The sequence below is a fragment of the Carlito syrichta genome, unplaced genomic scaffold (genome assembly GCF_000164805.1).
Source record: "Carlito syrichta isolate Samal-C Ts95f unplaced genomic scaffold, Tarsius_syrichta-2.0.1 Scaffold304682, whole genome shotgun sequence".
In the NCBI taxonomy this organism is placed as follows: domain Eukaryota; kingdom Metazoa; phylum Chordata; class Mammalia; order Primates; family Tarsiidae; genus Carlito; species Carlito syrichta.
The window spans coordinates 382,358-407,298 of NW_007248778.1; the positions used below are offsets into that span (position 1 = coordinate 382,358).

Here is a 24,941-nt window from a genome sequence, read left to right on the forward strand (position 1 = left end):
AAGGCATTGTTTTATTGCAAGCAAATAAAGTAGAGCAGAGTTTCTAAAGCAAGCTAGTACACTCCTAAGAGTTAAGAGGAGCGGACTGTTTAGAGAGTGAGACAGCCCCGTTTGTTTATTTGATTTGCTCTTTTATAGTTTACTTTTCTTTGTCTTAGTCTCTGGTCTCGGTTTGTTAACTCCCTCTCTGGTTTGTTTTCCCTCTTTATGGTTAGGTCATAAATCCTTCATGTGCCCTTTGACGTAAACTAATGTTTAGATATCGTTAATTCTACCTTGCTAAAGTTACCAGTGTCTTTAAACAATTTGAGGGCTATACATCGTCTATCTTTTCATGATTTATTACTCTTACATGCAATGAGCTCTAGTTTACAAGACTAATGATTAACATAAAACACAAGTCTGGAAGTAAATATCGTAAGAAAGGAGTTTACATTTTTAGGATGTTAGAGAGTTTCAAAAAGAGTCCAACAAGATTGCTCCTTATCTAGGTTTGCAGATGTTTCTTAAAAGACATGTAGCTTCTCCACTCCTCTTGGTTATTAGTTGATCTAGTATGGCCGGTTGTTCTCTCTCAAACATTAGCAGTGATTTACTAGATAAGGTCAGCCTCCCTAACCAGTTACATAGAGGAAGGGGTTGGGGGGAGTGGGTACCACATTCCCAAGGGCAAAGTAGAGAGAAAAAAATGTGCTCTTTAAATCCTAATAGCTTTTGCATTCAGCCCAGATCATCATAAAAGAATACTTCTAAAATGAGTAAATAACTGAATGTCAGCTGGCTTCCCATTTCTTACCCTTCTCCCTCTTCGTCCCCTGCTCATGTCTGCCTAACTACTTAACATGCTGATGACTTGATTTTAGATTTCTAACCTCCTGAACTATGAGAGAGCATATTTTGTAATTTTAAGTCACTCTGTTTGTGAGACTTTGTTATATCAGCACTAGGAAACTAATGAAACACCTTACTTGACAGGAATCACATGAAACAGAATTTATCAGAATTCTTATGGTTTAAGGCACAAACTTATAGCAGTAATGTAAGCAGAAAATATATGGAATTATGTGTTTTATGCCTCTCAACTATCAGTGATAATGCACAGATTTGAATCAGTCGTGTAAAAATTGAATTTATTTTTTGTTCCTACAGAAAATGAAATTACAAAAATATTTTTATATGGAGACAATAAAAGCGTATATAGTCAAAAATGATAGGAAAAAGTATTCAGAAGTAGCTCAGACTGTTTTTTACTTAAAATGTTATGTTTTTTCTTGATACTTATGAAGTTAGATGTGTTAAAAGATAAACTTAGCTATATCAAAATTTGAAATTCATGAGTCAGGCAGCATCAAACCACAAAGTCAAGGCTCCTGAGGGAAAACCTTTAAAAAGTTTTCAATAGGAAAATCTTTAAAAAGTATTCACAGAAGCAAACAAAGAAAATATATTTGATTGTTTCTAGTTAAAGTTTAGTTGGTAGCTTCTGATTGGTTAACCTTATGTTTCTGATTCCCTTTTTACATTGAGTTGGGCTTCAGATTGCTTCCTGAGGAACGCTTGGCCCTAGAGCCATCTCAACCTACTGGGCTCCCAATTAATCTTTTGTTTTGTTTTGTTTTGCTTTTAACAATGGTATTTATCAGTGTAGTATTTGAATAGGTGCCACCAAGAAGATAGGTTCAAGTTCAAATCCCTAGAAAGGCTGAGCCTTATTTGACAGAAGAGTTTTGCAGATACAATTAAATTAAAGATCATGAGATGAGATCATCCTGGATTATCCAGGAGGGCCTTAGATCCGATGATACCTGTCCTTATAAGAGATATACAGGGGAGACAGACAGATGAGGACAAGGCAATGTGACTGTGGAGGTAGTATAGTGGGAAGACAGAGAGATCGTGACACCAAGACTATTACAGGAAATGGCATTTTATTATGCCGACCGGCTCGGTGGGCCCTATGAGCTAAATGCTTCCAGGTCGAGCCCCGCAGAACGGGAGAAGCGGTGTCTTATACCTTCGTTTAGGTAAGGGAGGGGGGTCGTGTTGAGCGATTACACATCTCTTTTGGAATTTACAAGGTGGTGTTCAGAAAGATCAGATCTCTCAAAGAACAAATGGTTTCCAGGAAGCAAGCAGCACAGCAGGGTCTCCAAGAAAAGTTGTAAACCATCAACTTCAAAAGAGGGATTTTGGATAAGTCTGTGAATTAGTTACTCTTTTGCATTTCCATGAGACCCATCAGTCTTTGGTCATTTGGCTTTTTCAAACAAAACTGACCTGGCAGGTCTTTAAAGTTTGCAGCTTGACTTTCAAAAGGAAATACCTTTAACTGCTACCAGCCCCCCTTTCTGCCACAGGGTTAGTGGGAGACAATTTGTCATCTCAGGTGATTGTCGTGAGGCTAACTGCTGACTCTGAAGCAATTATTCATATGTTTCTACGTTCATTCACTTAATTATGCAAGAAATATATTTGAGCATTTGCCACATCCTGCCATAGTAGGGAATGGAGTGATGAGGCTGCAAGCCAAGGAATGCCAAGACATACTGAGGAAGCCCTCAGAATCTGGAAGAGGCAAAGGATTCTCTTCTCTGGCTTTTGGGGGGAGTACAGCTCTTCTGATGACTTTATTTCAGACTTCTGGTCTCCAGAACCATGAGAGAATACATTTGCATTGTTTTAAGCCACCAAGTTTGTGGTAATTTGTTACAGTAGCCACAGGAAATTAATATGGTCAATTTTTTAAAAATTTTATAATTTGTTGTGATTTCTGCTCTCATTCTGAATAAATAATTACTTCCTTGCCTAATTGTTGTAGGGACGGACACCAAAAAAGAAGGCAGTGTGTCTGAGAGGCCAAAGAAATGACCTAGAGACAATAAATAAGACATGGGCTTTATTCAGGAACTTTCTTATGGGAAAAGTCCAGGAGTGGCCGACTGGACAGGAAAAATTGCTCCCGATTGTAAAAGGCACACAGGTTATATAGTATTTTTCATTAAGCTAAAAAGAGTCAAGTTTCTACTGTGCATAGTGTGAGAACATGCTTATAGGTACATTGTATGTACCCAAGATGGCTGCAATTTCTCTCTGGGGGTGAGATTTTTAGTATTAGAATGAAGTACAGGTGAACTAAAGGTAACCAAAGGTTATGGGCATTGATCTGGTCTGAACCACCCTGGGGATCTAACTGCCTCAAGAAAGGGCACCAAACTTCATAACTGCAGGATGTGGTCAGCAGGTGTGCAGAACTGTGACCTCAGCATGAACTGCATGTCCAGGCATGGAGCCTGAGGGGAAGGGGACATCCTAGATTGGCCACCCTCAGGATCCCTCCCCGGGGTCCAACTCCCTGCTTGGAGTCATATCCAGAGTGTGTTCACGTTGTCACTGAGTGTGTGTCATCCTACACTTGTGTATTCATAAACTTTTATTCTTCTTAAAGAGATGCCTCCAAGTTTCACAGTCTTCAGACCTCACAACACCTAAACTTGTGTGTTGTTAATACTTCAGGTGTAAATTTAGTCCCTGAACACCAACATGAAATTCAATATCATGTTACTATATTTGTCTAAAGGTGATAGGAAATGCAACCCCAGTCATATTTTGAGGGAATCACTTTCCCTTCCTAAGGTCATACAAGAAACTGAAGAACTTACATTTGAAAAACAAACTTGAGACACAATTCTTTCTTGGTCATCTCTGAGGTGCTCTGACTTACATTGTATGTTTTAAGTCAGAGAAGTCAAGTGACTTCATTTTCTCTGATCAAGCAAAGAAGTAGGGGTGTTTTGCCTCAGTGTCCAACACCATTACACTTAGCTTTCTTCTCCTGCTTCTACACTTGACCCCTATCACTTGTCCTGGTGAACTGTGTGGTAGCAGGGCACAGGCCTCAACCATTTTAGAAAACCCTCAAAAGCCAAGTGCCTTTTGAAGTCTTTGAAAGGCCTGTCTCCTCTTATCTGGCCCAGATACTTTCTTCTCCACTCTTCTAGTACATGCCTATCTCCCCTCCCCCTGAGCGGGCCTCTCCCTTCCAATAAAAGTCTTGCAAGGAGTTGTTCTCTGATGCCCTAAAATCTGTCTTCAGTTCTAAGATGCAAGGAACACTTGGGGATCCTCACCTCCAAAGAGAAAGGCTTGCCTACTGTCTTAGGATGGTGGTAGGGAAAACACCTCTTAGTCATTCTCATCTTTTACAAAACAAGTACAAAACAGGCTCACAAATATCAAAATCTTAATCAACTCACCTGCCACATTTTATTACTTTTTGAGTCATGACACTGAGAATCTTGAGGTAAAATAGCTGCTATGAGATAGAATTAAGCTGTTAACCCTTTCCCGGAAGTGAGCCAAGCTCTGTCTGAGAGGAGGGGCCTGGGTCAACCTTTCAGGAACCCTAACTAGGGCTCCACCCGCTGTCATCTGACTCAACCTTTAAGAGGAGAAGTCTATACCTCCCTCCTATCCCAGACAAATTTTCCCTTTCTGTACAACACAAGAATGACAGAAAATATTGCAGCTGCTGCATCTTACAGAGTCTTCCCACCATCAAGAACTTAGCCTGAAAGGATACAAGAAAGGAAACATTTGTCAGCAGTATCACCTGCTGGGGGGCACATCAGTCTCCCACTGACTCTTGCCTGGATATTTTAAGCAAAAACATTAATGAAAAGAAAAATACACAAATGTGCATGCCTAGAGGAGTGGGTGGCAAACCGGCTGCATCAGTAAAAATCTCTCCTTTTCTGAGGAGATGGAAGCAGCACCCTGAGGGAAGGCACAAGTTTCCAGAAGCTTGTGGAAGCCAAAGATTAATTTCTTTTGCTCATCTTTAAAAATAGCCTATTGTAGCCGGGCTCGGTGGCTCAGGCTGTAATCCCATGCCTTTGGGAGGCTGAGGTGAATGGATTGCCTGAGCCCACGGGTTCAAGACCCACCTGGGCAACTTGGCGAGACCTCATCTCTCAATAAATCAAAAAATTAGCTGGGCATGGTAGCACGTGCCTGTAGTTCCAGCTACTTGGAAGGCTAAGGTAGAAGGATCACCAGAGCCCAGCAGGTCGAGGCTGTGGTGGCCGGGAGTGGCCACTGCACTCCAGTCTGGGTGACAGAGTGAGACTCCAACTCAAAAAAAAGAAAAAAAAAATAACCTATTGTAGCCAGGCTCGGTGGCTCAGCCTGTAATCCCGCGCCTTTGAGAGGCTGAGGTGAGTGGATTGCCTGAGCCTGAGGGTTCGAGACCCACCTGGGCAAGTTGGCGAGACCTCATCTCTATAATAAATCAAAAAATTAGCCGGGCGTGGAAGCGCACGCCTGTAGTTCCAGCTGTTTGGAAGGCTGAGGCGGAAGGATCGCCAGAGCCCAGCAGGTCGAGGCTACTGTGGCTGGCAGCAGCCACTGCACTCCAGTCTGGGTGACAGACTGAGACTCTAACTCAAAAAAAAAAAAAATAGCCTATTGTTAGTTCTATTAGCATTACTGTCATTTTACACAGGCGAAAAAACAAAAACCACAAGATTCTCCCTTTGAAAGCTCTCCGTTGGTCCCTTTCATGTCTTCAAGGCCATTTCTGCAGCTCTATTTTAAACCTCTAGTGCCTCAGTCCAGGTGACTGCCACTGTCTCCAAATAAATTCCTCATCTTTGTTTCTCTCTATTACAATCCACATTCCATATGGTCTCCAAAAGCCCCTTCCTACACTTCCAAAATGGCCTTTCCTACTCCAGGGGAGGAGAAAGGGCTTGTGATTAGGGCTAACACAAAAGGATCTAATGTGTTAAAAAAATTTTTTTTAAACTGAGACCGGTAGTTCACACCTATAATTCTAGCACTTAGGGAGGCTGAGGCTACAGGAACACTTGAGCCCAGGCATTCGAAGCCAGCATTAGCAACATAGGGAGACCTCATCTATACATCTGTGCACCTGTAGTCCCAGTTACTTGGGAGGCTGAGGGAGAAGGCTTGCCTGAGCCCAAGAGGTTAAGGATGTAGTGAACTATGATTGTGCCACTGCATTCCAGCCTGGACCACAGAGCAGGATACCAACTCAAAAAAAATTTTTTTTTTAAATTGGGAGGCCATTATGCTGAGAAGGCTTCAGCATCTTGGATTCCTACAGAAGCAGACCAAAGCCCAATATAAACAGGACAATAAAACTTTAGCTCAGCCAATCAGAAACCACCAACTAACCTCTGACTAGGGACTTGCCACTTCAGCCAATCAAATACACTTTCTTTACTTTGCTTCCTTGAACACCTTATAAAAGCAGTCTCACACCCTCCCTACCGAGAGGAGCACTGGTTGATTCACGAATTGCTGTCTTCTCAAGTAAACTCTTTAAAAGCTTAATATGCCTAAATTTGCCTTTTAACAGACATTTTGGCCAAATGAGATTGTGCCTTCCTCAACACAACACACTGAATTCATGCTGGATTTGTGTTTTTTATATTAAATTTACCCTGTACCACTATATGTAAGCCTATTCTGCCCTGAGTTAATAATGATTCATAAGTATGATTTAATTAAATAGTTTAATTATAATTAAAATTATGATATTAACAGCACAATGATATTGCATTGTACTCTTCCTATTACCAGCATTTAATTCAAAAAATGTAAATATTTAAACTGCAGCATTGTGCTTGAGGTGAAAATTCCAGCACTGCCCAGCAAAGACTCCTTTACTCTCTGCCCGCATGGCTCCTGGCGCCCACTGCCCACAGCTATGCCCTCCTACACAGTCACCGTGGCCACTGGCAGCCAGTGGCTCACCGGCACCCGTGACTACATCAACTTTAGCGTCACAGGCTGGACGGATGCAGCCAGAAGCATCTGCTGGACAAAACCTTCTCGGACTTTATGGAGAAAGAAGAGGAAGAACAGTTTCCCTCTGTTCCTGTTCACTACAGACCCTGGAACCTGGGACTTCAGGGAACAAAGACAGCCGATGTTTTGTGTACCTCTTATCTGTAATGCCAGGCACTGTGTGAGGCCGGGTGACTTCATTTGGAAGCCAGTTCCTGGATTCCAACACCACAACTTTCTCCCTGAGCACTGGCAGGTCAGTTCTCATTGAACTTTTACTGAAGTGCCTTGCCTAGTACCTACACAGAGGAAGTGCTCAGTAAATGACTCTGGTAACAGTCCCAGACACACTTCAGGTGCTCAGGGAAAATTTGTTCGCTTTCACCACACCCAGCTCCTGAACTGGACCAAAAAGATTCAGACTTTATGAAGTTGCCGTCTTACCATTTAGTTTGCGATTAATCCAAGCCATAAAATTGCTCATCAGAAACTATTCTTGCCAATTGGCAATATCATGTTTCAACTGCATACTCCTTGGATACAATTTGTGATGTGTGTTTTCAGTGTGCAGATCCTAAAGTATGTAAACAATAGTCTACTCCTTTTCTGTATTCCTAATGCAAAGTGAGCTTGGTTCCTACTCAGACCTCATTGTAAACTGACTTGGCACTAAGTCAAGTTCAGCACACTACCAACATGGCTTGAGCTTCCTTCAGAAAAGTTAGGCATTGAGGTACCAAAGCAAATTTCTAGTGTTTGGTTTCCCCAGTCAAGGAAACTGACCTTGAGGACAGTGGTGCAGTGAAGTTAAGATCAAGGTCTCATATTCTCTCTGATCCCATTTTTTCCATCTATGTAATAGGAATAATAATACCCACCTTCAGGATATTTTAGACTAAATAAGATGATGCTTATAAATGTGTTGTTGTTGTTTTTTTTGAGTTGGAGTCTCACTCTGTTTCCCAGACTGGAGTGCAGTGGCCACTCCCGGCCACCGCAGCCTCGAGCTGCTGGGCTCCGGCGATCCTTCCGCCTCAGCCTACCAAGTAGCTGGAACTACAGGCACACGCTACCATGCCCGGCTAATTTTTTATTTATTGTAGAGATGAGGTCTCGCCAACTTGCCCAGGTGGGTCTCAAACCCGCGGGCTCAAGCAATTCACTCACCTCGGCCTCTCAAAGCATGGGATTATAGGCTGAGCCACCAAGCCCAGTTATAAATGTGTTTTTAAAACCATGTTTTTTCTCATTATGAATGGGCCATTGATAGAAATAATTACGCAGAGAAATTCTGCCTTGTAAGTATTTAAGTCCAAGCAGGTTACCCTTACTTCTCAAAATAAGATACATGAACAAGGAAAAGAAAAACAAAAAACCCTACAGCATTATGCGTATAACCTCATTTTCCATTTTTTCATTGCTTCCCATGTCTAGTATACCATTTTTAGAAGCCTCAAAATAAGAGCCTCATGACCAAGATACTCTGCCCAAAATGCTCAGAAATGGATAGATTAAAGGGCCTTGTTTTTTGTTTTGTTTTGTTTTGTTTTGTTTGAGTTGGAGTCTCACTTTGTTGCCCAGGCTGGAGTACAGTGGCATGCTCACAGCCACCCCAGCGTTGACGTACTAGGCTCCAGCGATCTTTCTGCCTCAGCCCTCTAAGTAGCCAAAACTACAGGCATGCACTACCATTCCTGGCTATTTTTTTTTTTTTTTTAATTTTAGAGATGGGCTCAGGCAATCCTCTTGCCTCAGTCTCCCAAAATGCCAGGATTACAGACTTGAGCCACCGCACCTGGCCCAGGTCTTGTTTTTAGTAGCACTTAATACTGCTTTGTCAAGCTCACAAGGTTGAGAAATCCCCACCTGCTTCCCCAGGCCTCCCCAGTTGAGTTAAGAGCTGTTGTGGTAGCAGCTCTCTGGTTGTGAGGTTGGTTCAGGAATGTTCTCTCTGGATCCAAGATGGTCCTTCCTCTATGGGCAGCTGGAGTTAATCGTCCTTGTTTTCTTTGCCTTTGGCTCTTCTTAACTTTTACTTGGTGTAACCCCTCACAGTTTGTAAAGTGCTCGTGTTATAGCCAAACCAGGTTCTTATGCCCACTGCCCAGAAAAACCAAACTGACAGCCATTACAATGGAGAAATGTTTAATATTGCAAAACAGCTAAGCAGGAGAAATTTCTGAAATCCATCTCCCTGAAAATTCAGAGGATAGGGTTTTTAAAGGGAACTTGGTGGGCAGAGGGACAAGGACTGCTAATGGGTTGATGGTGTTGTGGGGTGGAGGCTATCTTCCTGTTGTACAGCCAATTTCTGAAAGATGGCTTCAGCAGGCCAGTTAAGCTGACTTCTGGCCTGGCTAGGGGTTGGGGTCCATCAGACTACCAAGCCTGAAAAAGATACTATTCTTAGGTTTTACAATAGATGCTATCCATGGGGCAAGTTCAATGACTATCAGGTGCTGCCCCGTGGTCCCTGAGCCATTAAGGAGGTTGTCTAGGAAGCAGGTGTGCAGGGGTGGGGTCCCTAGAGAGTGAAGCTGTTTTTGTTTTTCAATGACTTCCTGTCTTCTCAAGCAGTCTTATGTTGATTTGCCTTGCAGGGGCAGCTTCCCCTCCTGACCAAATACCATGAAGGTAACTGCAGGTAAACTTAGAAGCAACATACTTGCTAATTTCTGACCATAGCTGCAGCTTTTACTTTTATACCTGATATTAATTCTGTATAGGTGGTTTCAACACCCACCCCCAAAGTCTGAGCACTCCTGAGGTGTGGGCTAATGAGAGGGAAAGTGGCCCATGACTAATCTAACTTTTTCCTGCTGACAGAGGACGTAGTTAGGGTTGGGTTGGACCCAGGGTGAGAGGAAAGAAATTACTTTGCAATTGTCTGCATGTATTTGCAAGTATTGAACTGGAGTCCCAAGGTTTGCATGATGAAAGCCTTAGTAACTTTATCTGCAGCCTTAGTATGCAGCTTAAAGTCCGATTTTCAGGGATTTGAACCTGCAAATACCTGTATGAATTGGGTGAATTCTTCTCTTTGAGGTCCCAAGTAATTTGTGCTTCCTGGACCTGTCAGTGAGCAAACTTCTTTGCCAGCTCAGGAGCCCTGTAAGAGCTGAAAAAGTACCAGGCCAGCTGTCCGAGGGGATTTTTATCAGCTCTTTGTAGATCTCTGTCTTAATTCCTCAAAGCTGTCTGTTCTGAATGTCATTCCAGTCAAAGCCTTGGAAGAATAACTGGTATCTCCCAATCACATCCTGTTACCAAAGAAAACAGATTCTTATTGAACTTATGCAAGTAACTATATTGCCATAGATCAATACTCACAAATAGCTTCCAAATTCTGGAGAAATCAGGTAGAGAGAAAGATATATGCTTCAAATTTTGCTCACAAGAGCATACTTTACTCAATTATTAAAAACTGTAAATAGCTCAAAAGAAAAAGTTTTCTTCATTCTAAAAAACAAAAGAATCAACAATACTTCAAACAAAAATGTCATAAAAATTGTTTGTCTTTTATTAATTCAGTCCATGTAATTAACTCTTGTTCTGTTCCATATTGGGTCAGCACTCCTCATAAACACATAAGCTATTTAATAACAGGAGTTCTGGAAATCTTTTTCCTAGTCCAATCTCCATAGTTGTTAGAAGCCTGCATTAAAGAGCACCTGTCACTCATAGCTGATTATAAACTGCTTCCTGAGGAGAATTAAAGCAAAACAATAATTATGAATGACACAAGTTTGAAATTTGGTCAAAAACGCAACTGTCAAGAAAATTTGGTTATTTTGTGGCATAGAACAACTTAACATAATAATTATCACTATCATTGATAACACATACTAAGACATATTAGGTGTCCTACAACTTTGGAACTCATACTGATAACACATATAGATATAACCCAAAGCATATTAAGCATCATTTCACATTTGACAGTGCTTCTTGTATTATTTTAACATATCAAATAGGCCAAATATGTCTCTTTTGGACTTCTGGAGAAACCAAGCATCTAAAATTAATGAGGACAAAGACTAAGTTCTAGAACCTGAAATTTTGATATTGGTAGGTTTTTCAAATATGAAAAGTTTTAAAACATTTGGTATCACAAAATAAGATCACAAATCATTTAGCCAAAATGGTAATTCAAAGATTTTAAAATGCAAAACCCTTTACTCTTTGATACAGGAGACTCATTTCTTAAACAGTAAGAACTAAGAAAGACTGCGTAGGAGATCATCTCTCGCTACCTTCGGGAGCAGGCGACAGGGGCCAAGGATGCCCATGGGCAGGTCCGGGGCCGCCAGCTGGAAGGCGCTGGAGACGCTGCGCCGGGTTGGGGACCGAGTGCAGCGCAACCATGAGACGGCCTTCCAAGGCATGCTTCGGACACTGGACATCCAAAACCAAGACGATGTCAAATCTTTGTCTCAAGTGATGGTCCATGTTTTCAGTGATGGGGTAACAAACTGGGCAGGATTGTGACTCTCATTTCTTTCGGTGCCTTTGTGGCCAAACACTTGAAGAGCATAAACCAAGAAAGCTGCATCGAACCATTAGCAGAAAGTATCACAGATGTTCTCGTAAGGACAAAACGGAACTGGCTAGTCAAACAAAGAGGCCGGGATGGGTTTGTGGAGTTCTTCCACGTAGAGGACCTAGAAGGCGGCATCAGAAACGTGCTGCTGGCTTTTGCGGGTGTTGCTGGAGTAGGAGCTGGTTTGGCATATCTAATAAGATAGCCTTATAAGTGCAATAGTTGACTCTTAACCAACAACAGCCACCAAAACCACGTCACGTCTGTGAACTCATATTTAAGAAGCTGGACTTCAAGCTACCCAGGCTGTAACCTCCAAGAGCTCCACTCTAGCAACCTAGCCAGAAAGCAAGTGGCAAGAGGATTGTGGCTAACAAGAATAAATACGAGGGAAAAGTACTCCCCTTGATTGAAGAGTCACTATCTGAAAGAAGCAAAGTCCATGTCAGCAACAAGCAAACTGGGAGGTCACAGAGGAGGACATTTAGATTTATGTGATAATGATAGGGTGGGAAGACTTAATTTCTTGTTGAGAACAGGAGAGTGGCCAGTAGCCAGGCTAGTCATAGAATTAATTAAATATGCCCACCAATTTCATTAATTTCCATAGCGTTGAAAGATAAGCACTAACAAAGCCAGTGACCCGTAAAATGGATCTAAGCTATATGTAATAGAACTATGACTGGAAGCCTCAGTACTGTACAACAGAGTATGAAGGAAAGCTTTTCCTCTCTAAATAACTTTCCCTGGTATGCTTCTTGAAGAACAGAAAGTCCAAGTGTTAAGAACTTTTAGACCTGTTCTACTTTGGCTTGGTTTGAATGATTCTTAGTTTATTAGCCTGGTAATGGCCAAGAATACTTGACTTCAGGCTCACTGATTAGTTAACAAATATGGAATATCCTCAATTTTTAAAACAAAAGCTTGTAAATGTATTTGTCTGTAAAAATTGTATATATTTTTACAGAAAGTCTATTTCTTTGAAATGGGGGGGTCTCTAATTTACATTAGTTTTTTTCATACCCTTTGGAACTTTGCAACTTCTGCAGTTAGGAATCTATTTCTTACAGTTTTTCTATGCTAAAGTGTATACAGAAAGAATTGATGTAATTGTATGCTACCTGATTGTAGTCAAACAAATCTGATTTATAACTATGCAGGCTTTAATTTTCCTATCTGATTTTGGTATTTCTTAGATAGATTTTTATTTGAAAACCTGAGATTGAGGGATTGAAGAGTGGAAATCCTTTCACTTTGTTGTATGTAGGTTTTCAACAATTGGGTCAGAGTGGTTTTAAGTGGGGGGGGGCTGATGACATACAAATAATGGGCTCTGATTGGGCAACTATTCATTTGAGTTAAACTGAGTTCATGAGCTCATCTTTAAAACTTTTACAAAAAGATTTTCAGCTGTTCCAAGTGGGACTTATTTGCTGTATATATATATAAAAAGATCACATCAGGTGGATAAGAGACATATGATCCCTTGTTTGCTTAATAAGTTGTAAAATGAAGGCTTGGAAAAGCAGGCTACATTATAACCATGGTGCTATTATTAGGCTTGCTTGTTAAACACAGGTCTAAGCCTAGTATGTCAATAAAACAAATAATTAATGTTTATAAAAAAAAAAAGAAAAAAAGACAGTGTAAGGACAACTAAGTCTGTCTGCAGCCCCTATTGTTTTCCCAGCTTACTCAAAAGGTGAACAAAGATCTTTTGTTATCTTTGAGACTACAAGATCTTGTTCAAAGAGAAAAATTTTATCTTTGCATTAATGTGTCATTAGCATTAAAGTTAATTTTAATAAAACCCCTATAAATAAATTTATGTAATTTTAATCAGTTTTATAATAAGATAAGATTTTATACATTTATTATAACTTTAAATTTTTTCTATTAAAGAACAGACCAATGCTCCATGAAAACTGTTATTCTGACACAGGCGTTCAGATGTTGGCCTTGCATCAGTGTGCTCTTAATGTTAAAGTTTAATTTGTTGACAAACCTTGAATTAATTTTCTCTCTCAAAATCGGTCCTTACAATCTCACATACCCACCTCTTTTGGTGATAGTCCCTGGGTTTAAAGAGATTGAATAACTTTAATCTCTGGCCCTCTGTTTCATAAAGACAATTCATTTTAATTGTCACTTTCTCCTGGGCCTGAAGATGAGGCCCTGACTGGTGTGATTTAGCAAAAATCCCTGCCTTAAGAGGTCTGTAACTTAACATCACATGGGTTAGTTAATAGGACATTTATTAAAGATGCAGAAGTTTCAGAACATTTGATTAAAACAGTCACAGAGTATTATAAAATAGTAGTTATCCATTCAAAACTTTAAAAGCAATACCAAAAGTTACATGGCCATAAAAACCTAAATTCTTTAAAATCTCAGTCTTCCTAAATGATCAAAAACCTAATGACGATAACATAGGAATTATCTTGAGAAGATGTAGAACCTGATCTTAGGCCATTTGCTAAGAGGATAACCTGGAAGTTAAACCTGATGAGAAGCGTGCTTGAATTACTCAGGCACAGAAAGAGTATATCTAAGGTTATGGGTAAATATATGACTCTTAGTAACAGCCTGAAAAGTTCTGGTTACATGGAAGAATTCAGGTATATCAAGAAATGCCAAGAATGCAGAATTAAGTTATACTGGAGGAATATATTGCTTTTTAGATCATTATGATAAAATATTCTAGCATCAGGCCGAAGCAGTTAATACTGGAGGGAGAACAAAAACATTAGGGAGAGAGGTATCATCTCAGGCTTTTTCAAGGGGAGACAATGCTGAAAGCAGCAAGACATAATAAAAGTCAAACTTCTAGGCTGGGTGCTGTGGCTCAAACCTGTAATCCCAGAACTTTGGGTGGCCGAGATGAGAGGACTGCCTAAACCCAGAGGTTCAAAACCAGCCTGGGCAACTTGGCAAGATCTTGTCTCTACAGTAAATCAAAAAATTAGCCAGGCATGCTGGCACACACTTGTGATTACAGCTACTTGGAAGGCTGAAGAGGAAGGATCACCTGAGCCTAGTAGGTCAAGGCTGCAATGGCCGTGAGCATGCCACTACACTCCAGCCTGGGCGACAGAGTGAGACTTCAGCTCAGGGGAAAAAAAAAAAAAAAAAAGCTTCTGAGGATTTCATTGAGAGGAAATAAATAGTTTAAGAAAAACCTTGTTTTATAATTTCCTCTTAATGATAACCAATTAGTCATATGCAAAATTTATTTCATAAATTCCACTTTATGAACCTGATCATTACTTACTTATGAAAGGGGACAAAAAAAACCCCAGAATTATCTTTTGGAGAGCAGACCCCTTTTAATACAAGCTTCTCCAACTAGGTAAGTGTTCTAGGAACCTATCAATTTCAGTGTACTAGCTTTTGGCTTCAGTTAATTCTTTTTTTTTTTTTTTTTTTTGTGAGATTCTTTCAATGTGTTTGCCCATTTCATGATGAGTGATTTATGGACATACCTGTCCACACCACGCTGAGTGTTCAGAATTTTGTTTGTTTGTTTTTGAGTTGGAGTCTCACTCTGTCGCCCAGACTGGAGTGCAATGGCCGCTCCCGGCCACCGCAGCCTCAACCCACTGGGCTCCAGTGATCCTTCTGCCTCAGCCTTCCAAGTAGCAGTAACTACAGGCGCGTGCTACCATGCCCGGCTAATTTTTTTGATTTATTGTAGAAATGAGTTCTCGCCAAGTTGCCCAGGTGGGTCTCGAACCCGCGGGCTCAGGCAATCCACTCACCTCGGCCTCCCAAAGCGCGGGATTACAGGCTGAGTCACCGAGCCCGGCCTGGTTTTTTTTTTTTTTTCCCTACAAAAAACAGCAAGACCCCCGTGTCCCACTCTCCTTATTTACCCCATCTCACCCTGGATGACTATTTTGTTTGTTTGTTTCCACAGGTGAAAAAAGTCCTCAAAGGGAAATGTCTTGCTGATGTGGAAGAGGTGAAACAAAACAAAAGAAAAAGTACTAAAAGACATCAAAATTGAGCCAGGCACGGTGGCTCATGCCTGTAATCCCAGCACTTTCGGAGATGGAGGTAAGAGGATTGCCTGAGCCCAGGGACTTGAGACCAGCCTGAGCAACTTGGTGAGACCTCGTCTCTAAACAAATAAAATAGCGCACACCTGTGATGCCAGTTACTTGGAAGGCTGAGGCAGAAGGATCACCTGAGCCCAGTAGTTCGAGGCTGTGGTAGCTGTGAGCGTGCCACTGCACTCTAACCTGAGTAACAGAGTGAGACTCTGACTCAGATAGAAAAATAAATAAATAAATGAAATCAAAATTGATGATTTCAAAAACTTTTGACCAGTGGAAAAAACATCTCAATAGGTGTATTGCATCAAACAGAGAGTATTAATACTTTGAAGATGACTGAAGATTAAACATGTAATAATAAATACACAATTTTTTATAAATAAATTCTGGGGTTTTTTGAGGTTCCCCTTCATAAGCCATTTACACGTGCTTGGACTTTCTCATTTGTCCTGTAATTTCTCTGTCTTTTTTTTTTTTCAATAGCCAGGTGTTTTATTTTAGGGCAAAAATGTACTTTCCTCCCCAACTTTATATCTATAACCATTTAGATTTCACCATCACTTATGTTTTCATAATTAAAAAAACACAAAAACTTAAAAAACCTCTCAACTAGACAAAATCCTTTCCCTGTAACAAAAATTGCATTCTCGTGTCTTCTTATAACTTTTTACCAAACACATCTTATTTCCATTATTCATTTTGCATGTAAAATTGCTTTCCCTTACATCTGATAGTTTTAATTACATATATTAATTACAATGATAACTCTTAGTGACTTTTTAGTGAAAAGCCTGGAAGGCAAACAATTTTAATGATGTACCAGATGCAGAGTCTAGGACAGAAGATAATGTCTTGGTCCAGGCTTCCTATCTCTTAACTTAAATCTAGAAACACAAGTTTATAGTCAACTTAAGCAAGTGCAAAAGTATTACAGAAGTAATGTTTTATATTGTAAAACATTTAGCAAAAATAGTATTTGACCAATAATCCAATAGGCTCAGATACAATGTCTAAATTAAGTTCTGAAGACATTCTATTTTGTCAATCATGTTAAAATGTATTTACTATTTGATTTTAAATGTGCTTCCTTTTTTCTTTATGCCAAATAATTAGAGCTTTATCATGTTTTACGTACATATGACACAGACATACAGACACAGACAAATGCAGATTTATAAGTTCTTTTTTTGCCAGTTTCAAAAGTTCTTTTCTCTTTTTCCTCAATTAGACTATCTATCTTTAAATTACCTGTTTCATTATTTTAGAAAATCTTAAATTTCCATTTCTAAATAAACAATTCTTAGGTAAAAAAAAGATAGAGAATTTGTATTTTAAAAACACAGAATTAAGACATCAGACCTGAAAATTATACCATAATTTGCTCAATCTAGAAAAATAGTGTAAATTAATGTTCAGTTAAGACATCCAGGAGAAGTTCTTTAGACAAAGGTATAACTTATGCATTTAAAACAATGCAAGAGAAAGAGGAAGCTTTAGAACTGAACTCACCATCCTTGGAGTGCCATAAGAAAGAACAGAGGTTCTTCCTCCAAAGGAGTCTGGTGCCTTTTCTGTTCTCCTTAAGGGATCCCCAAAGTCAGAGATTATCTTCGGTTCTCTCATCAAGGACAGCAAGAGGAAGGAGGGATAGAGAGGAGCAAAAGGAGAAACAGACAAAATTTATTCTCCTGAATTTCCAAAATTAGGATTAGGATTCAAAAGAGAAAAACCATAAGGACCTTTATATATCCATATTGTCCTTATATAACATATATATATGTATATATATATAGTATATATACACTATTATATATATAGTATATATATACTATATATACTATATATTTTATATATATATATAGTATAAGCTTCTAATTAAGCTGACTTAACCATAAAGTTAAAAAAAAAAAGTTCAAATCTCATTACCAGGTCTTAGCCAATGATATGCTGACATTTTCTGGTTTAAATTTTTTTTTTCTAGAGGTATTTGCCTAACTGACTTAGCCAAGATTATGACTTGACAATGATGTAAGTTTAAAGAGATGGCAAGCAGTTTTACAAGATCAGAATCACCCCAAATGCAGCTTAGAGAAAGGAGACTTATTAGTCATGAACGAAGTGCAACCCACATTTTTATCTGGCCACATTTCCTAGAGTCTCAGCATCTAGACTGACCACCTACAGACAATTACCTAAAAACCTCACATGTCCCCGTAGATGGGGCGCAGGAAATCTAAGAACGTTCAAGGAAAGAAAAACAGCTGATGACCAAGATCACATAAATCCCAAGCGGTGGGGGCTCATTTTATGATCAGGAACCAATCTAGATCCTTGCAAAGAAAAGGTGAAACACTATTCACTATGCTGGACTCCAGGGCTGACTCTAGGGCTTGACCCCAAAGCAATCTAGAACAAGCAGTTTTGAGCTGGTAAACAATTTCTATCATCTGTTTAACCAGAGTCCAAGGAGGGAGAAATTGTGAGTTTGGCTAGTAAGAAATGTTTACTCTTTTCTTGGCCTGTCAGGTTCCCACATTCCCCTCCTTGCCTCCTCCAGAAAAGCAGGACAGTTTGGGTGACCTGCTAATAGGTGGAAGAGCAGCAAAAAGACTCCTAATTTTACAAGACGCGGCCTAAGATGGCTGCATGAGGAACCAAATTAGCATTGCTTTTTCCAGTCAGAGAGATACAACACAATCATTAGCCACACTGCTTGAAGGCCTGAACTTGAATTCCACTGATCTCTGCAATTTTTGATCCACTCAAGGCAGAGAGGGATGACCTCTAACTGGGAATTCAATGGGTAGTCTTCAGGCAACATGGAAGACCCACTGAGCTTCTATCATCAACTCTTCAGAGTTCACCAAATGTGACTGACCAGACAGACAGTATAAACGTACATATACTCAACAACCCAGAGACAGATAAAAGGCTTTTTTGAAACCAGAGAAAGAAATGTTGTTCCCAACAAGTTCATCTTCTTTGTCCATGTGAGGAGATCTCCCAATCTGGTATAAGGATATATGTAGATACACAAATACTATTGTGTCACAAAATGGCTACAGTACCTCTAAAGAGATCACCAGAGACATTCCCTATTGCCTAGGAGAGCTGACCAGATCAGGAGAAGGAAGGAAGTTATTGGTAGTGCTTTGAACACTGACCCACTAAGGTGTCTTCTGGTTCCAGGAACCACTTCTCCACTCTAATAAAATGTGGTGTTGTAGGTTGACAATGCCTTGCCAAGAAGAATGACCTCAGAGACAACCCTCACTTCAGAAATCTTAGGCATGTCTCTGAATCCTCCCCACTGGCAAGGTGTCAGTAATCTGCAGGCAAATGCCCTAATAGGGCCTATCCCTGGATGGACCATCAAATTTTTACGGCCAAATCAGGTTCTTATGCACATTGCCCAGAAAAACCAAAACTGACACAGCCATTACAATGGAGAAAGAGTTCAGTACTGCAAAGCAACTAAGAAAGGAGGGCAGGAGACATCTCTCAAATCCTCCTCCTTAAATAACTTGGTGGACAAAGGGACAGGGACTGCTAATTGGTTGATGATGTCATGGGGCACAGGCTGTCTTTCCATTGTAGAACCATTTTCTGAGAGATGATCTCACCACGACAAGTTCAGCCGACTTCCTGGGGGTTGGGGTCCATCAAAATACAAAGTCTGAAAAAGATCTTGAATACTGTTCCTAGGTTTTATGATAGATGTTATCCATGAGGCAAGTTCAATGACTATCAGATGCCACCCCAGTCCCTGAGCCATTAAGGAGGTCATCTAGGAAGAAAGTGTAGGGAGAAGTGGGGTCCCTGGAAATTGAAGCCGCTTTTGTCTTTTAATAGTGTTTTGTCTCCTCAAGCAATCTTATGCTGATTGGCCTGGTGTGGGGACACAAAGGTAATTGCAAGTAGACTTGGAAACAACAATTCATTAATTTCTATGGGAAGTGAAAGTAATTGCAAGTAGACTTAGAAACAACATATCTGTTAATTTCTAACCATAGCTGCAGCTTTTATTCTTATGCAGAATATTAATTCTATCTAGGCGGTTTCACTTACAGTGCTCTTCTCCTACTTTATTTTCAAAACAGCCCTGACAGGGCTGAAACTGATGCTCAGAGAGGTTAACTGACCTCCTCAGTCTTCCATAGCTGGTAAGCGGCAAAGCAGATTGGAGTCTAGTCTCCTGGCTCCAACCTCAGTGCTCAGTTACTAACAACAGCAGTCATTTATTCAGTACAGGAGTGCATGTCCTAACAACAGGGATAACTTCTGAGAAATGTGTCCCAAGATGATTTTGTCATCGTGGCAACATTACAGAGTACTCACACAAACCGAGATGGTATTGCCTATGACACACCTAGGCGGTATGGTGTAACCTATTCCTCCTACACAACGTGTTTCTGAACTGAACACTGTAGACAATTGTGATACAATTGTGTATGTATTTGTGTATCTACATATATCTAAACATAGAAAAGATACAGTAAAAATACAGCATTATAATCTTATGGGACTTCCATTGTATACACATCCATTGTTGGCCCAAATGTTGTGATACAGTGCAGGACTGTACTGGTTATGTGCCAAGTTCTGATTCCATTAATCTTCATATCAACCCTAGAATGTAAGTTCTGGGGTTAGCTTGGGTTCCCTAGAAGACCTTGAGACAAGAAATTAAGTGCAAGTTGTTTATTTGGAAGGTTGATCCTGTTGCAGTGGCACCAGGGCTACACTGCCAACCTAGGACCCATGGGGGGTCCGAGGATGAGTCCAAGGGCACAAAGGTGCCCTGAGACCCATGTGGTGACCTAGGACGTTATGGCACCCTGGAACTTTGGGTTGCCTAACAATCACAGAGCCTGAGGAATATTACAGTTCTCAGATCTTGCTTGGAGAATTCCTTTCCCCGTCAGGAAAGTTTATAGCTCTCTTGTCTGGATGAATCCCAGATGAATCCCAGGTTCTTGTCTCATGACTGAGAGATTAAGGATAGGGCACAGAGAGGGTGAGCAAGTCGAAATTTATTCAGGAAGCAAGTGTTAGCAGTTTTCACAGCAAGAGGAGGCCTGAGGGGGAGTGCCGGACCTTCAAGAGGGTTGCTGTCCCCAGGTGGGTTGTCAGGCTCTCCCCAGGTGGGTTGCCAGGGTCAAAAAGAGACTGCTTTGGCTGGGTCAGGGTTTACATAGTACTGGGAATGGGAAGGCAGTGTGCCAATTGGTTGGTAGTAGGGACTAAAAATACACTTACCTAATTGGTCAGTAGTAAGAATTTAAAAGGTGGCATGATAGTGCAAAGGGCCGATGGGGAAAATGAAGTCCTACCAGAGACCCGCCCTAACTGACTGCCTAACCAGCTTCTTTCTTTCTTTTCTTTCAATCCTAGAAGGCAGCTGGGGAGTGGGGAAGTGAGACAGGGAAGGGAAAGAGCTGACAAATGGTGCCAGTTACCACTGTGGTCATTGGAGTTTATTTCTGCTGAGGAAACTCTAGAACCAGTGTGGAACGTATACCTCGGATTTACTCACCAAAGGGGAGAGAGCTGGATTCTGATATACCAGTCCCATCAGTTATTGTTGGGGGGAGCACATGGTTTTAGGGGGGTGAGGGGGAAGGCAGTTGGATCGACAAAGCAGGCTTTCATACCCACGAAGATCCCTGAGCCAAGAAGGTAGGTAGGAGTGTGTGGAAGGGGTAAAGGCCTGGCATATGGGTGGATGCTGAATACATCTGCTACCGTGCTACTATTAGGCCTGTCCTACCTTTTTAGAATAAAGAAATAGAGGCCAGAGAGTTGATGCCTCTTGCCCAGGGCCACACAGATAGCCATTGGCAGAGCTGGATTAAGCAGTCAGATGGAGAGACTGTGCTTGTGGGCCCCATGCTGCCAGCCCCTGCCCCTCACCACCTGGCACTGCCTCTTCCCACACCCCATGAATCCCACCTTGGAGCCCCTCCCTGAGCCTCCTCATCCAACCTGGCCTCCCTGCTGAGCTTCACATGCTCCTCTGGCTATTGACATCTCCCCTTCCCTTCCCACAATCCCACTCAACCAGTCTTATATGCATCGGCATCCCCCAGGGCTGCTAAACCCATACTGCTGGGCCCTAGATTTATCGTCTATCTCACAGACCACCATGCACCGGTTATCCAACCCAGGGGAGGACTCCAAACACATCTGCCCATTGATCTTGGTATCTGAGCCACCAAGGAAAACGCAGTCAGCACTGGATGGGCCAAAGCTTTACTTAGAGGAGACAGAGCATGATCAGTTCCCACAGTATGACCAGTGTAGACAGGGCAGTGTGCCTATGTGTATGCCTCTTAGGCCCCAGGACTGACCATGCCTTGCTGGATGGAGTCTGAAACACTGAATGCTGGAGTGTGCCAAGAGCCACTGACACATGTTTATGCAGTCCAAAAGATGTCCCCACACGAGACGATAGGCCCAGCACAGGCGTGTGATTTCTCCTCTCTTTGCAAGCAAGTGCTCCAGGCCCAAGGCCCATTCTTTTTTTTTTTTTGAGTCAGAGTCTCACTCTGTCACCCAGACTGGAGTGCAGTGGCCGCTCCCGGCCACCGCTGCCTTGACCTGGTGGGCTCCGGCGATCCTTCCGCCTCAGCCTTCCAAGTAGCTGGAACTACAGGTGCACGCTACCACACCTGGCTAATTTTTTGATGTATTGTAGAGATGAGGTCTCGCCTGTCCAGGCGGGTCTCGAACCCGCGGGCTCAGGAAATCCACTAACCTCATCCTCCCAAAGGCACGGGATTACAGGCTGAGCCACCAAGCCGGGCCCGTTCTTACTGGGCTCCCAAGATGTGCTTTCCCAACAGTTTCTGATTCCGTTGTCTAAGAAGAGGCAGAGAATCTGTGTTTCTACCAGGTGCCCAGCAGATGCTGCTGCAGGTGGGGGGCACACTTTGCATCCCATCTCCCTCCACCAGGGAGCATAGCAGATTCCTGTGGACTCATCCCAGAGTGTTGGAGCTCTCACAAGCAGAGAGTCCTGGAGATAAAGTGGAGAGTGCCCTGGATGCAGAGCTCATCTCACCTAGAGGAAACCCAGTGCAGATAGACCATGTGACTTGCCTGTGGTCTCTTCGGAGATTCTGAGCTCCCTCTGCTGCCTCCCTGGGCCTGCCTTGGACGGGAAAGGAGGGAGAAAATCTGAGGAGCAGAGTAGGTCACCCGTGAGGTGAGCACAACCCAGTCCCGCCTAAAGCATCGGGAAACGCTGACTGCGGTCTCAGCCAGAGCAAGGCTCACACCCTCCAGTCTCCAAGGGCACCCATGAGAAAGAGAGTTCAGTGAGAAGAATGGGAGGCTTTTGGGAAAGCTGAGGCGAAACAGGCAGTGTTTGGTTAATGTATTTATTGACCTTTTCCCCATATTAACACGATCTTCAAACAAAGAGTCAATTCAGCTAGCTGAAGTTTTGTAAGTCAGTTAAAACGTGGTACATGATTTAGCGCTGCAACAACTAGACAGCCAGTGGACTGTATTTCTCATTTTTCAGTAAAACTTGATATTGAACATATCAGTTATGATTTGAAGACATGCATGAGCACGGATGCCGGGCCCCGACAAATCAGGCAGTGGGGAACCCAAGTCCCTGGGGAACCCAAGTCCCTGTCTGTTATGACTGGTCTAAAAACCCACTGTGTAGGAGTGTGTGAATATGTTTGAGTGTGAGTTTGTGAGTGTGACGACAAATGTGTATTATGTGTGTGAGAATGTGTAAATTGAGCATGTGTGAGTACAAGAGTGTGAGTGTGAGTTAGTGCGTGGGAGTTGAGTGCGTGTCTGTGTGTAATATGTGTTTGGGAATGTGAGAATATGTGAGTGTAAGAATGTGTGTGAATGAGTGTATGTATGTGACAGTGTGAGAGCGTGAGTGTACGTTTGTGAGAATGTGTGTTTGTGAGTGTGAGCGAATGTGTGTGAGTATGAGAATGTGTCTGTGTGTGAGTTTGTGAGTGAGTGATGAGTGTGTGAATGTGAGAATGTGTGAGTGTAAGAGAATGTGGGTATGTATGTGAGTGTGCATATGTGTATGTTTGTAAGAATGTGTATTTGTGAGTGCGAGTGAATGTGTGTAAGTGTATGAGAATACGTATGCTAGTGTGTGTGAGTGTGGCTGTATGTGTGAGTGTGTGTGTACGCACGCACTCTCTCTGCTATCCCAGGGGGCACAGCCCTCATCCTCCTATTTTCCCCACTCCCCAAAATCCCCTTTCCATTCCTGAGCGTGATTGCAGACTTGGCTTCCGCGAAACGAGAACCGTGTGCTTTGTGTGCACAATGTGCTCACGCTGCCCCAACTGTCACCGTCCGTGTTCCCTGGGGCTCAGGCAGGTCGCTGAATTCTCCATCCGTCCAGCGTAAACCCAGCGGAGATCCTGCTGTAAACACACTTTTCCACCACGGCTGACCGGGAAGGTGGAAAGAAAATCAATCTGGGATTGCACAAAAACCACGAACGTGTGTCGACTGGAGCGGGAAGGGAAGTCACCCAGCGGGAAAATGGTCAGCGGGACGCGAGTGCCCTTCTCGTTGGGCGACAGCGCCCTCTCTTGGTTTCCTTGAGGAACACAGGCAGTATTTTCACCCTACTAAGCCACGCTAACGAGGGTGGAAAGAAAATGCCAGTAGTTTGTTATCAGGCATTGGCTGGGGGGGGGGGGGGGGGGGGGGGGGGTTGTCTCCAGGGTGCCCTCTTGCTTACCCCAACACCCGTGACTGCCACCTCATTCCTCAGAGCCTGCCTTCCCCTGCTCGTGATGCCCAGGCTGCTCAGAACTCCCATCAGCCCAGGGAGTTTCCCCTCCCCTTCTCCATCCAGGACTGCCGCCCTCTCCTTCCCCCACCCACAGGATAATGTCCTTCTTACTGAGACCTGCCTGTCCCTCATCTTCTCAAGACTGTGTGATCCAAGGTTTTGGGCTTCTGTGAGATCGCTGAAGAAATTAAGCTCCAGGGGACTAGTGGATATAAACATGACTGAACTGCCTTCCCCCAACCCCTTGATCCTTCCAAAGACGCTAATAGGCACCTTATTAAAACAATGACCCAGCACTTGTTTTCTGACCAGAGACTCTGGACAGGAAAGGGGTTTGGGGCCATCAAGAAGGGAGGGCTGCTGGGCGGGGGCGGTGGCTCACCCCTGTAATCCCAGCACTTTGGGAGGCCAAAATGGGAGGACTGCTTGAGGCCAGGAGTTTGAGAGTTTTTGAGTATTCTGGGCAACATAGTGAGACCCCATAGCTAAAGAAAGAAAAGAAAGAGAAAGAAAATTTAGCCAGGTGTGTGGAATACCTGGAGACCCAGCTACCTCTGGAGGGTGAGGTGGGAGGATGGCTTGAGCCCAGGAGTTAGAGGCCACAGTGAACTGGGATCACACCACTGTATTCCATCCTGAATAACAGAGCAAGTCTCTCTCTCTCAGGGAGGGAGGTCTCATACCTCTTAAAACCAAAGGAAGAAAACACTTCTTTTTTTTTTTTTTTTTTTTTTTTTTTTTTATT

At 42.3% G+C, this 24,941-nt stretch overlaps 1 pseudogene; it reads left to right on the forward strand.

Moving 5' to 3' along the window:
• Window positions 1-6,730: 6,730 nt before the first annotated feature.
• Window positions 6,731-11,555, forward strand: LOC103262964 (annotated as a pseudogene).
• Window positions 11,556-24,941: the final 13,386 nt, after the last annotated feature.